Below are 12,056 nucleotides of genomic sequence, written 5' to 3'. Positions count from 1 at the left end.
ACCTCTGTAGCAGGTTTCTATAGAATAGGAGATCTCCGTAAGAGGTTTCTATAGAATAGAAGACCCCAGTAGGAGGTTTCTATAGAATAGAAGACCTCCGTAGGAGGTTTCTATAGAACAGAACACCTCCGTAGTAGGTTTCTCTAGAAAGAACACATCGTAGGGGGGTTCCTATAGAATAGAGCACCTCCTTTGGAGGTTTCTGTGGTTTTACCCACGCATAATCTACGGTTCTCGTTTTTTAATTCATATATTGTGATTTTGTGGCCATGTAGCAGCATTAAATTTAGCACCTCTCCATAACAAAGAACGACGACAAAATGATTTGAGTTGAAGCTGTTGTCTGTCCATTGTAGTGGTGGTACTGTTATCTTAATTCGTCTGGTGTTGCATAAAACATTCAGACAATATTGCGTTCATAACTGAACTTAAAACTGTATTACGACGGCTTAACTTCAGCTTCAAGGGTGGCTCCAGTCATCAATGTTCCAAGCATACAAAACTACCACCACCACAAAGAAGAGTACAAGTAATCAAAGGACAAGTAGTAGCTTTATGCAATAACTGACATGACTTTTTGTTGGTGTTGTGTGGTAAGTGAATGTTTCTGGTGTTTTTGTGTCGCCTACTTATGCCGTGTTGTTCTGTTGCTGTGTTGTCTGTCGTCTTTCACCTGAGCATTGATTTCTTCAAGGGTTATTTTTTTTCAACATTATTAGTATGTCTCCCTATCGTGTCACTCGTTTTAAATTTTTTGCTTAATATTTTGTTTCACATAGACTTTTTTTCTACAGCTACAGGTTGATGGATGATTGGAATGAGTCGTCAAGTTGTTGCTGTAGGTGAATTTAATCCGTTGGCCCCAATTATTCGAGTAATTAAGTATTAATGTGCGAAATTGTATCACCTTAAGGAAATTGTATCACCGTAGGGAGAGAAAGAAAGAGTTAGCGAACAGCGATCAGAAGCTCACCTTCGGTCGTCCATTAGTGATTTTCCAAGTGATTTACTACAAAATACTTAACGCCAAAAGTGTAGAATGTCGTTGAATAATAAGTCAATTTTGGAAAGGGAAGAATTTGTCATACGACTTGTAAGAAATTTAATATACAAAATGCAATTGCAAATTCATCATTGCTGATCAATAACGAGTTTATTAACATAAATTAAAATAATCGCAGCCACTCAAATTCGACAAAATTTAGAACTTTCTATTAACTGTTGTTTACTCCGGCCTCTATTGTTGAGAGAACTATGCTCATGAGGTAACCGTAGGGGCTCATTGGCCATTACGGTTCATTGGAACATAAGTGTTTGTTTTCAAAAAGCGGCCGACGCACTCTATCGTGGGCATGGTAGGATCCACCATTCCTTTCTTGTCGTTTATCACGCATTGACTATCAGATTGTCCTCAAATATTTCGTTGAAGGGCCGTTTTACTGTAGATAAAACTGTGTTTGTTGTTGTAATAGTATTTATTATTGTGTGTTTGTTCTTCTGCTCAATCTGGCTCTGGATCTTTCTCCAGTTCCAGGAAAGTGGCTGCTTCGATGGGATGTAAGCACAGATCCACTGGGCAGTTGAAAAGGTGCAGTGTGTCGTGCGGGCCCATGCCGCATACTGTGGGCAGATGTTTTGCACGGTGCTATCGATACATGCCCAATAAGAATTTAAGCGACTGCAATATCCTGAGTGTAGGTGAGCCAAAACTACTCTGGTTTGTCGTGGCAGCTGACGCTCCGCAGCAGCGATAGATGGGGGATGTACTCCGAGGACTTCATTCACACTGAATTTGCTTATGGCCTTAGCAACTGCGTCCGTGTGAATGCTATTCAAACCTCCTGATATGCCTGTTGATCTAGGGGTTATCTCCAATATTGTTGAACCTCCCTCTCTAGAGCATGAATATCCTTCCGGATATGCCTGGATGTGTCGGGCCTAGCCAGCAGATGTTGATTGGGATGGCTCTCACGGTAGCACTCGAACAAGTACTGCAACGAAAGCATCCCATTGTCTACTCTCTTCTATACTACGCCGACCATGTGGTGAACAGAGTGACCGTAGATTTAGTGGTAAGGATATCTGCATATTCCTCGCATGGAAAAAGGTGGTAAGATCGGCTAAATAGGAGTCACCCTCTCACAAATGTCATCAGGGTAGGTACCTAACGCCACAATCGTACAATACGTTACAATCTCAATGCCGTCTGGAGAGGGCGGAATACAAGAAAGGTAGAGGTTAAACAGTTCCGGAGATATAACCCCAACTAGGGGAACTCCCTGTTTCACTCTACGGGGTTTGGACTTCTTGTTCCTGAATTCCACGTACGACTGTCGTCCACTCATATTATTGATTATCCAACGTTTCAGACTTGACCATCGGGTTGTCTGCTTATCGTCCCCAAACAGCGTGGAGTGCCTGACAGTATCAAAGGCTTTTGATAAGTCAAGCGCCACCATCACTGTTCTATCGCACGTCTCTGGTTGAATTCTTGACAAATATGTGTGGTAATGGCGCGCAGCGCAGTGGTCATGCTGTGCTGCTTACGGAATCCATGCTGATGATCGGCAACTTGATAGCTATATCTGATACTGGGGAAGACTAAGGCCTCAAGGGTCTTTGCTACGTGCGCAAAATGTGAAATCGGCCTGTACGATTCACTTTTGCTGGCATCCTTGCCGGGCTTCCGTAGTGGGACCACCCTGCCCATTTTCCAGACTTCGGGAACAATAAGGATGGATAGCGACAAGTTGAGAACTTTAGTGAGATGCTCCACTCCCGGCTCATCCAGCTGCTTCAACATTACCATGGAGATTCCATCAGGGCTTTGGATGATTTAGCGTTCCTGATGGCATTGGCAACATCATCCATTGTAAACTGTAGTGGTTCCTCCTCGGCAGGAAGAGATCTGATGCGACGTAATACTCTTCTCTTTGCCCTGTCACTCTCGGGGTGCTCGACAAACTGTCGATTGAAATAACTTGCGCACCTCTTCGGGTCAGTCAACGTAACGTCGCCAAACGTGACTGAAGTCCTTTCTTCCCTTCTTCCAGGGTTCGAGAGTGACTTAACCGTTGCCCACAATTCACCTATACCGGCTCCAATGTTGCAACTCTTCAGATGATTTAACCACTTCTTCCGCTTATGCTCGCCGACCAGCCTGTTAACTTCCAGTGTCAGCTCCCTTACTCTGGGGTCATTGGGGTTGGTTCGGCGAAGCTCATCACGCTCATTTGCTAATCCCGTCGCCTCTGCTGGGAAGTTTGGTCTTACTTCGGGTATTCGACCAGCAGGGATATGGCGAGCGGCTGCAGCAGTGATGATGTCTCGAAACGTCCTTTCTGCTACCCGAACATCAGAAGGATTGGGCAGTTCTCTGAAGCTGATTATCCACAAAACTTGTTTGGTATCTTTACAACACTACATGTACTGCTTCATCTAATCTCGTCATGTCACAATATATGTATACTCCTAAAGACAGCATCCATAAAAATGTCCTCTTCAGGTGGATTCCTTATAAGCAGATCTCTTGGACATTTGTAAAGATTAGATATTTCCATAGAATCAATTTTATGATATTCAGCTCAGATTGTGGTATTAATTTTGCACATCATTTGTTACGGTTACGCTAAAACACCTAACCACTACGTTATGGTCTCATGTTTACAACTTTCCGCATTTAACCAATCCATACCAACAACAACAACGACGACAATACACATCATTTTGTACCTCGTTAAATTAGTTCTTTGCCATCAATTTTACGATAATTCTTCACACCAATTACACGCAACTGTGGTGTGGTAAACTCGCTCGCTGCTACACTTTGGTTTGGTTTATCACAAATTGTCACTTATTTTGAGGATAATACCTTGTTAAGTTGTTTGTTCGGTGAGGTAACCCTTATCACAACAAAACAGTGATCCTTCCTCGCCACGATATGCAGCAAAAAACAGCAACCACAAAAAAGAAGCCACATCTCGTTGAAAAAAGCGTGACTGGTCAATTTGTCAATTATCCAAATGAGGAGAAGCCATCTACCACCACCACCGCCAGACCGACCAAAAGATGAGATAAAGCAGATCACGAATATATTATGCATCGATTGTGTTCAAAGGATGCAACAAAAGCGTCGGAATAAAATATATGAAATGATATTTACCACCTGGATGCAGGTGCTTTGAATTGCCAAAGTGCATGTGTGTCGTTTTAGCACAGAAAAAAAGGGAAAGGTTTGGAACATCCTAACTACTGCAAAAGTAGCGCATTTTAGGCAAACAAACAAAAAAACCATCCAACCAATCCAACGGATGTCAATTAGCTTAGAATGCATGGATAACGAAAATGCAGTGTTACATCGGAAGGGAAGTCTGGCTGGACTACTACAATTCATGTTTATCTGTGTGTTTTGTTGTTACCCTCCAGATTTGTATGCCGGCGACGAATGACTGACGAGCAATGAATACATCCAGCTGCTTATTAAATTTGGCATGTCTTTCTTTTTGGTCACATTTGCTTAATTCACGTGATATCTTCTGGCCTTACCGCAACAGCTACTCTTTGATAGGAAAGGTTTTAAATGCTGTCAAAAAAAATGCAACATTGTTTCGAAGTAGCACCCTACCCGAGAGAAAGGTAAAACCTTTAGATATTAGAAGCTCCATAAAGTTTCTATATACATTCCCTATGAACCCAGGGTGGGCTCAACAAAATTCGTATAGAAATTCCCTTTGCTTGAATAGAAGGCCATAGGAGATTTCAATAGATTAAAAGTTATCCCTCCATAAAATGCTTCTGTAGAATAGAACGTCTACATAGAAACCTTCTATAATAAACGGCCTCCATTGGTGACTTCTTTAGAAGATTTGCTTAGGAGGCTTCTATAGAATTTAAGGTCTCCGTAGGATGCTTCAATAGAATGAAAGTTCTGCGGAGGAGTATTCTATAGCAAAGCAGTATTACCGTAGGATGCTTCTATTTATTCGAAGATCCCGAAAGCATAGAAGGTCTCCGTGGAGGCCTTAATACAATGAAATATCTCACAAAAATTTTTTGATATCCGAAATAGGCTTCTATAGAATATAAGGTTTCCATGGCAGGTTTCAATAGCATAGTAGGAGGCTCCTATTGAATAGAAGGGCCCTGTTAAAGGCTCTTAAAGAAAAGAAGATCTCCGTAGAAAAACTTCAATAGAATGGAAGGTCTCCGCACGAGGTTTCTATAGATTAGAAGGTCTTCACAGGATGCTTCTATAGTAGAAGGCTTGAAAAAGTTAGAAGACCTCCACAGGAGGCTTCTATAGAATAGATGACCTCTATATGCGGCTTTTATAGATTAGTAGACCTCCATAGGAAGCTTCTATAGATAAGGAGACCTCCGTAGGAGGCTTCTATCGTATAGAAGACCTCCTGAGGAGGCTTCTATCATATAAAAGGCCTCCTGAGGAGGTTTCCTGAGTAGATTTCTATCATACAGAAGGCCTCTGGAGGAGGTTTCCATCGTATGAAAGCCTCCAGAAGAGAGGATGTTTCTATTGTATAGAAGGACTTCTGAGGAGGCTTCTTCCTATAGAAGCCTTCTATCGTATAGAAGGCCTCCTGAGGAGGCTTCTTCGTATAGAAGGCGCCTTGGGGGTCTTCAATCGTATAGGATGCCTCCTGAGGAGGCTTCTATTGTATAGAAGGCCTCCTGAGGAGGTTTCTGTCGTATAAAAGGCCTCCTGAGGGGGCTTCTATCGTATAGAAGGCCTTTTGAGGAGGCTTCTATCGTATAGAAGGCCTCCTGAGGAGGCTGCTACAGTATAGAAGGCCTCCTGAGGAGTTTTCTATTGTATAGAAGGCCTCCAGATGAGGATTCTATCGTATAGAAGGCCTCCTGAGGAAACTTTTATCACATAGAAGGCCTTCTGAGTAAACTTCTATCGTATAGAAGGCCTCTTGAGGAGGCTTCTATCGTAGAAGGTCTCTTGAGGAGGCTTCTATTGTATAGAAGGCCTCCTGAGGAAACTTTTATCACATAGAAGGCCTTCTGAGTAAACTTCTATCGTACAGAAGGCCTCCTGAAGAGGCTTCTATCGTATAGAAGGCCTCCTGAAGAGGCTTCTATCGTATAGAAGGCCTCCTGAGGAGGCTTCTATAGTATAGAAGGCCTCCTGATGAGGCCTCTATCGTATAGAAGGTCTCCTGAGGAGGCTCCTATCGTATAGAAGGCCTCGTGAGGAAGCTTATATCGTATAGAAGGCCTCCTGGGGAGGCTTCTATCGTATAGAAGGCCTCCTGGGGAGGCTTCTATCGTACAGAAGGCCTCCTGAGGAGGCTTCTATGATATAGAATGCCTCCTGAAGAGGCTTCTATCGTATAGAAGGCCTCCCGAGGAGGCTTCTATAGTATAGAAGGCCTTCTGATGAGGCTTCTATCGTATAGAAGGTCTCCTGAAGAGGCTTCTATCGTATAGAAGGCCTCCTGAAGAGGCTTCCATCGTATAGAAGGCCTCCTGAGGAGGCTTCTATAGTATAGAAGGCCTCCTGATGAGGCCTCTATCGTATAGAAGGCCTCGTGAGGAGGCTTCTATCGTATAGAAGGCCTCGTGAGGAGGCTTCTATCGTATAGAAGGCCTCCTGAGGAGGCTTCTATCGTATAGAAGGCCTCCTGAGGAGGCTTCTATCGTATAGAAGGCCTCCTGAGGAGGCTTCTATCGTATAGAAGGCCTCCTGAGGAGCCTTCTATCGTATAGAAGGCCTCCTGAGGAGGCTTCTATCCTGAGGAGGCTCCTATCGTATAGAAGGCCTCCTGAGGAGGCTTCTATCGTATAGAAGGCCTCGTGAGGAGGCTTCTATCGATAAGGAAGCCCTCCTGAGGAGGCTTCTATCGTATACAAGGCCTCCTGAGGAGGCTTCTATCGTATAGAAGGCCTCCTGAGGAGGCTTCTATCGTATAGAAGGCCTCCTGAGGAGGCTTCTATCGTATAGAAGGCCTCCTGAGGAGGCTTCTATCGTATAGAAGGCCTCCTGCGGAGGCTTCTATCGTATAGAAGGCCTCCTGAGGAGGCTTCTATCGTATAGAAGGCATCCTGAGGAGGCTTCTATCGTATAGAAGGCCTCCTGAGGAGGCTTCTATCGTATAGAAGGCTTCCTGAGGAGGCTTCTTCGTATAGAAGACCACCTGAGGAGGTTCCTATCGTATACAAGGCCTCCTGAAGAGGCTTCTATCGTATAGAAGGCCTCCAGAGGAGGCTTCTGTCGTATAGAAGGCCTCCTGAAGAGGCTTCTATCGTATAGAAGGCCTCCTGAGGAGGCTTCTATCGTATAGAAGGTCTCCTAAGGCAGCGTCTATCCTATAAAAGGCCTCCTGAGGTGGTTTCTATCGTATAGAAGGTCTCCCGAGGAGGTTTTTATCGAATGGAAGGCCCCTGAGGAGGTTTCTGTCGTATAAAAGACCTCCTGAGGTGACTTTGTTATATAGAAGGCCACCTAATGAGACTTCTATCGTATATAAGACTTCCAAAGGATGCTGTTATCGTAGAAGGCTTCCAAAAGACGCATTTATCGTATAAAAGCCCTTTAGAGGAGGCTTCTGGCGTATACAAGGACTCCAGAAGAGGCTTCTATCGTATAGAAATCCTCTGTATAAGGCTTCTATCGTATAGAAGGCGTCCTGAGGAGGTTTCTGTCGTATAGAAGGCCTCCTGAGGAAGTTTCTGTCGTATAAAAGGCCTCCCGAGAAAGTTTCTTTCGTATAGAAGGCCTTCTGATTAAGCTTCTATGGTATACAATGCATCTGAGGAGGCATCTATGGTATAGAAGGCCCCTTAGGAGGCTTCTATCATATAGAAGGCCCCTTAGGAGGCTTCTATCATATAGAAGGCCCCTTAAGAGGCTTCTGTCGTATAGAAGGCCTCCTAGGCCTTTATTTCTATCGTAAAAAAGGCCTCCTGAAGAGGTTTCTATCGTATAGAAGGCCTCCTGAGTAGGCTTCTATCGTATAGAAAGCCTCCTGAGGAGGTTTCTATTGTATAGAAGGCCTCCTGAGGAGGTTTCTATTGTATAGAATGCCTTCTGAGGCTTCTATAGAATAGAAGGACAGCTGAGGAGGCTGCTATAGTATAGAAGGCTTCCTGAGGGGAATTCTATTCTATAGAAGGCTTCCTGAGGGGTATTCTATTCTATAGAAGGCCTCCTCAGGAAACTTCTATTACATATAAGGTCTTCTGAGGGGGCTTCTATCGTATAGAAGTTGTCCTGAAGAAACTTCTATCACATAGAAGGGCACCTGAGGAGGCTTCTATCGTACAGAAGGCCTCCAGAGAAGGTTTCTATCAGATAGAAAGCCTAAATAGGAGCCCACTATATGTACTTGAAACTTTTCGCTTAACCTTTATCTTCTTCTATTAAAAATGTAGCACCCTCCTACTTCGTTTCCAACCATTCCGATGACACTACAAAAGCGACAACATTTTCAGGCCCTTGTCAAATATGATAATTGGTAGCTATTGTGGTCAAATTAATAATCCCTTTTTAAGGTGGTAAACCGTGTCGAACATTTTGTTGTTAGTCTTAATGAGCTTTAACACCATCAATTTGTCACCTCTTGTTAGTGGTTGTTGGTTGATGCGTTCTTTTGAATTTCAAGTTTTGAGTCACACAAATGCTTCCTTCCAAACAACCGACCAACCCCTCAAGGGTAACACACTTGACACAGAGGCTAATTTAACTTGAGACATTATTGTTTGTTGTTCTTCTTGCTAACCACTTGAAGCTGCTTCTGGTGCTGAACACAAGTCTAAAGGAATTTGCCACATACTGAGGAAAGATAATAATTTAGGATTTACAGTCCAACTAATTCCAAAAATATTTGATTATGTAATTATATAAAAATTACAACAAATATTGGTATTGAAATTAAATGTGTTTACATCCAAAACTCATTTATCGGCTTTTATTTCTTTAAAGTGTCCTAATGTGCGGAAAACAAATCTTCCATCTTTTATGTGGTTTTAATTGCAATTGTTTCTTTTTGAGCGGTTTTTTGAGGGGTTCCTCTTTTCACAAAAACAAAAGATTTTCTCATGCCTATCGTTGGTTTGGGTTGTATTTGGTTTTTGTGTTTCATTTTTTTCGTGAACATTGTATTTCTTTTTTATGAGATTTTTCCTTTTTTTTCTTGACTGGTCGACCTGCGAAACCACAAAAGTAAATTTCTTTCATTGATGAGAATCGTATGAGAAAAAAGAAACGCATTAAATTGCAATTGCAGATTTCCGCTTCCGCATGCGAGTTTTATGTGTGAATGATACAGGATAATCCGATAATTACATACTACACGGGGCGACCGCTCGACGACCGGACAATAATGTATTCACTTCAGGTATAAGTTTGGGATTTGTATTGATCGGTCGCTATGTGTGTAACTACTTGAATGAAACAGGTAGATATGTGCGCACTCTTTTGTATTTAGGTATGTTTGCAATTTATGTGTGACACGCGTTTTTTATGAGTTTATGCATTTTGTTTATTATTGAATGAATAAATCTTCTAAATAAAATTTTCCAATTGCTAGAATGATGCTGATTTTGTATTTCGATATTTGATGACCAAACCAACTATGCTCAGACACGAAAACTTATGGTACAAATTAAGATTAAAATTGCCCAGCTGATGTCAAAGGAGAACCAACAGCAGTCATATCAACATTCCGTACAAAATAAGATTATTCGGCGTGATGCAAATTGAGATAATTACGAGGGCTAGTAGATAAGTCTTTGGCCTAGGCAATACCGCGTGTTGCCAGGCAGCATTTGACGTTTCCATTTGTAAGTTTGCCTAATCTGAATAATGATTTTAGACTCAAAGTATGTTTGGACGAAATTCGTTTCAGACAATTTGCAGTCGATTTAGCAATGTCAGTCAGTCTAGCTGGATCGCAGGATAACTCTCGAACTTATGAACCGATTTGATCCAAAATATTTCGTCGAAAATTAGATTAAGTTCTAAGATTAGCCACATCGGTCCACACCATACGGTACCGCTCCACAAAATATAAAAAATCACATAAATTGTTCGCACGATAACTCTTGAAGAGTATAACCGATTTGGTCCGTACTTTGCCCATTGTAAAAATGTACCAGACATAGATGAGGTACCAATACCCTATCGGTTGTTGTTGTAACAGTGTTTATTATTGTATGTTTGTGTATCGTTCTTCTGCTTAATCTGGCTCTGGGTCTATATCCAGTTCCAGGAAAGTGGCTGTTTCGATGGGATGTAACCACAGGTCCACTGGAGTTTGATGAGTAATAGAAAAGGTGCAGTGTGTCGTGCGGGTCCATGCTGCATGCTGGGTTGATGTTTTGCACGGTGTGATGGATCTTTGTTCAATAAGAATTTAAGCGACTGCAAAATCCTACTCTGGTTTTTGGTGGCAGCTGACGCTCCTCAGCTGCGATGGATGGGGGATGTACTCCAAGGACTTCATACACACTACATTTACTTATGGCCTTAGCAACTGCGTCCGTGTGAATGCTATTTAAACCTGCTTGATATGACTGCCCAGCAAAAATTTGGATCCGGTAGGATCATTACGTAACCCTTCACAAAGTAATGTAAACACGCTTCTTTTCGCATTACAAGTAATCTGAAAAGTAATGGGTTACTTCTTAAAAAATTTACAAGGTAAACCTACTTACTTTACTCCTCACTAAGTAATGACGACGGGGCACAGTGAGTGTTTGTCCGACTATAATCCCTTGTTAAAATAATGGGGAAGAAAGTGGGTTTGAGAGTAGTTACGGCTGCCAAAAACCCCTTACGAAACCCATGATTTTGGGAGGACTTTTTTTGCTGGGTGTTGATTAGGGGTTCTTTTCTGTATCGTTGGGCCTTTTTCTCTAGAGCGTGGATATTCTTCTTAATGCGCCTGGGTGTGTCGAGCCTACCCACTAGATGATGATTAAGATGGCTCTCACGGCAACACCCGAGCAAATGCTGCAACGAATGCATCCCTTTCTGTTGCTGTACTGGAAGAATATTTGCCTTCTCATGTAGACGGTCCACTGAAGACATGAAGAGGCAACCTGTTACTGTACTCAGGGCAGCATTCTGAAAAGTTTGAATCTTTCCCCATCTCATAATCCCGAGACAAAACAGGAGCCGCATAGCTTACCTACCTCGTTATATGTAGTCAACAAGGTTTCTTTATCTGCACCGCAAGTGCTGCCGGCTAGGGATTTCAGGACCTGGTTCCTACTTTTCAGTTTGTCGCAGATAGCTGCGGCATTGGCGGACGACGTGAACGTAGTGTCGAATGTGACCCCTAGAATTTTGGGGCAGTGTGTGGTCGGAATTCTGGTACCATCGACCATGACATTCAACTATTTTATACTGCTCCGTCCATTTAATTAACAGAGTGGCCGTGGATTTAGTGGTGGATATCTGCATATTTCTCGCATGGAAATTGTGGTATGATCGGTTAAATAAGAGTTCAGTCTTTCACAGATGTCATCAGGGAAGGTACCTGACGCCAGGATCGTACAATCATCCGCATACGTCAAGATATCCATGCCGTCTGGAGGTGGCGGAATACAGAGAGGTAGATGTTAAACAGTTCCAGTGATATCACTCTACCTTGGGGAACTCCCTGTTTCACTCTACGGGGTTTCGACTTCGTGTTCCTGAATTCCATGTACGACTGGCGTCCACAACTGGCATGATTATTCAACGTTTCAAGCTTGGTCGGAGGGTTATGCGTTCAATGTCCTCAAACAGCGTTTGATAAGTCCATCGCCACCATCAATATTCCATCCCACGGCTCTCTGTGCTTGAGTCCTCGACAAATATGTGTGGCGACGGCGTCCAGCGCTGTTGTCGTGATGTGCTTTTTACGGAATCCATGCTAATGATCGGCAACTGTATAGCTATTTCTGACGCTGGGGAGGAGTAAGGCATCAAGGGTCTTTGCTACAGGCGACAAAAGCGATTCGGATTAACTTTTGCTGGCATCCTTGCCTGGCTTCAGTAGCGGGACCACCCTGCCCATTTTGCAGACTTCGGTAACAATGAGGAT

Source organism: Musca autumnalis, unplaced genomic scaffold, assembly GCF_047663935.1.
Source record: "Musca autumnalis isolate F117 unplaced genomic scaffold, ASM4766393v1 scaffold_1, whole genome shotgun sequence".
Classification (NCBI taxonomy): Eukaryota; Metazoa; Arthropoda; class Insecta; order Diptera; family Muscidae; genus Musca; species Musca autumnalis.
This window is presented reverse-complemented; position numbering follows the sequence as displayed.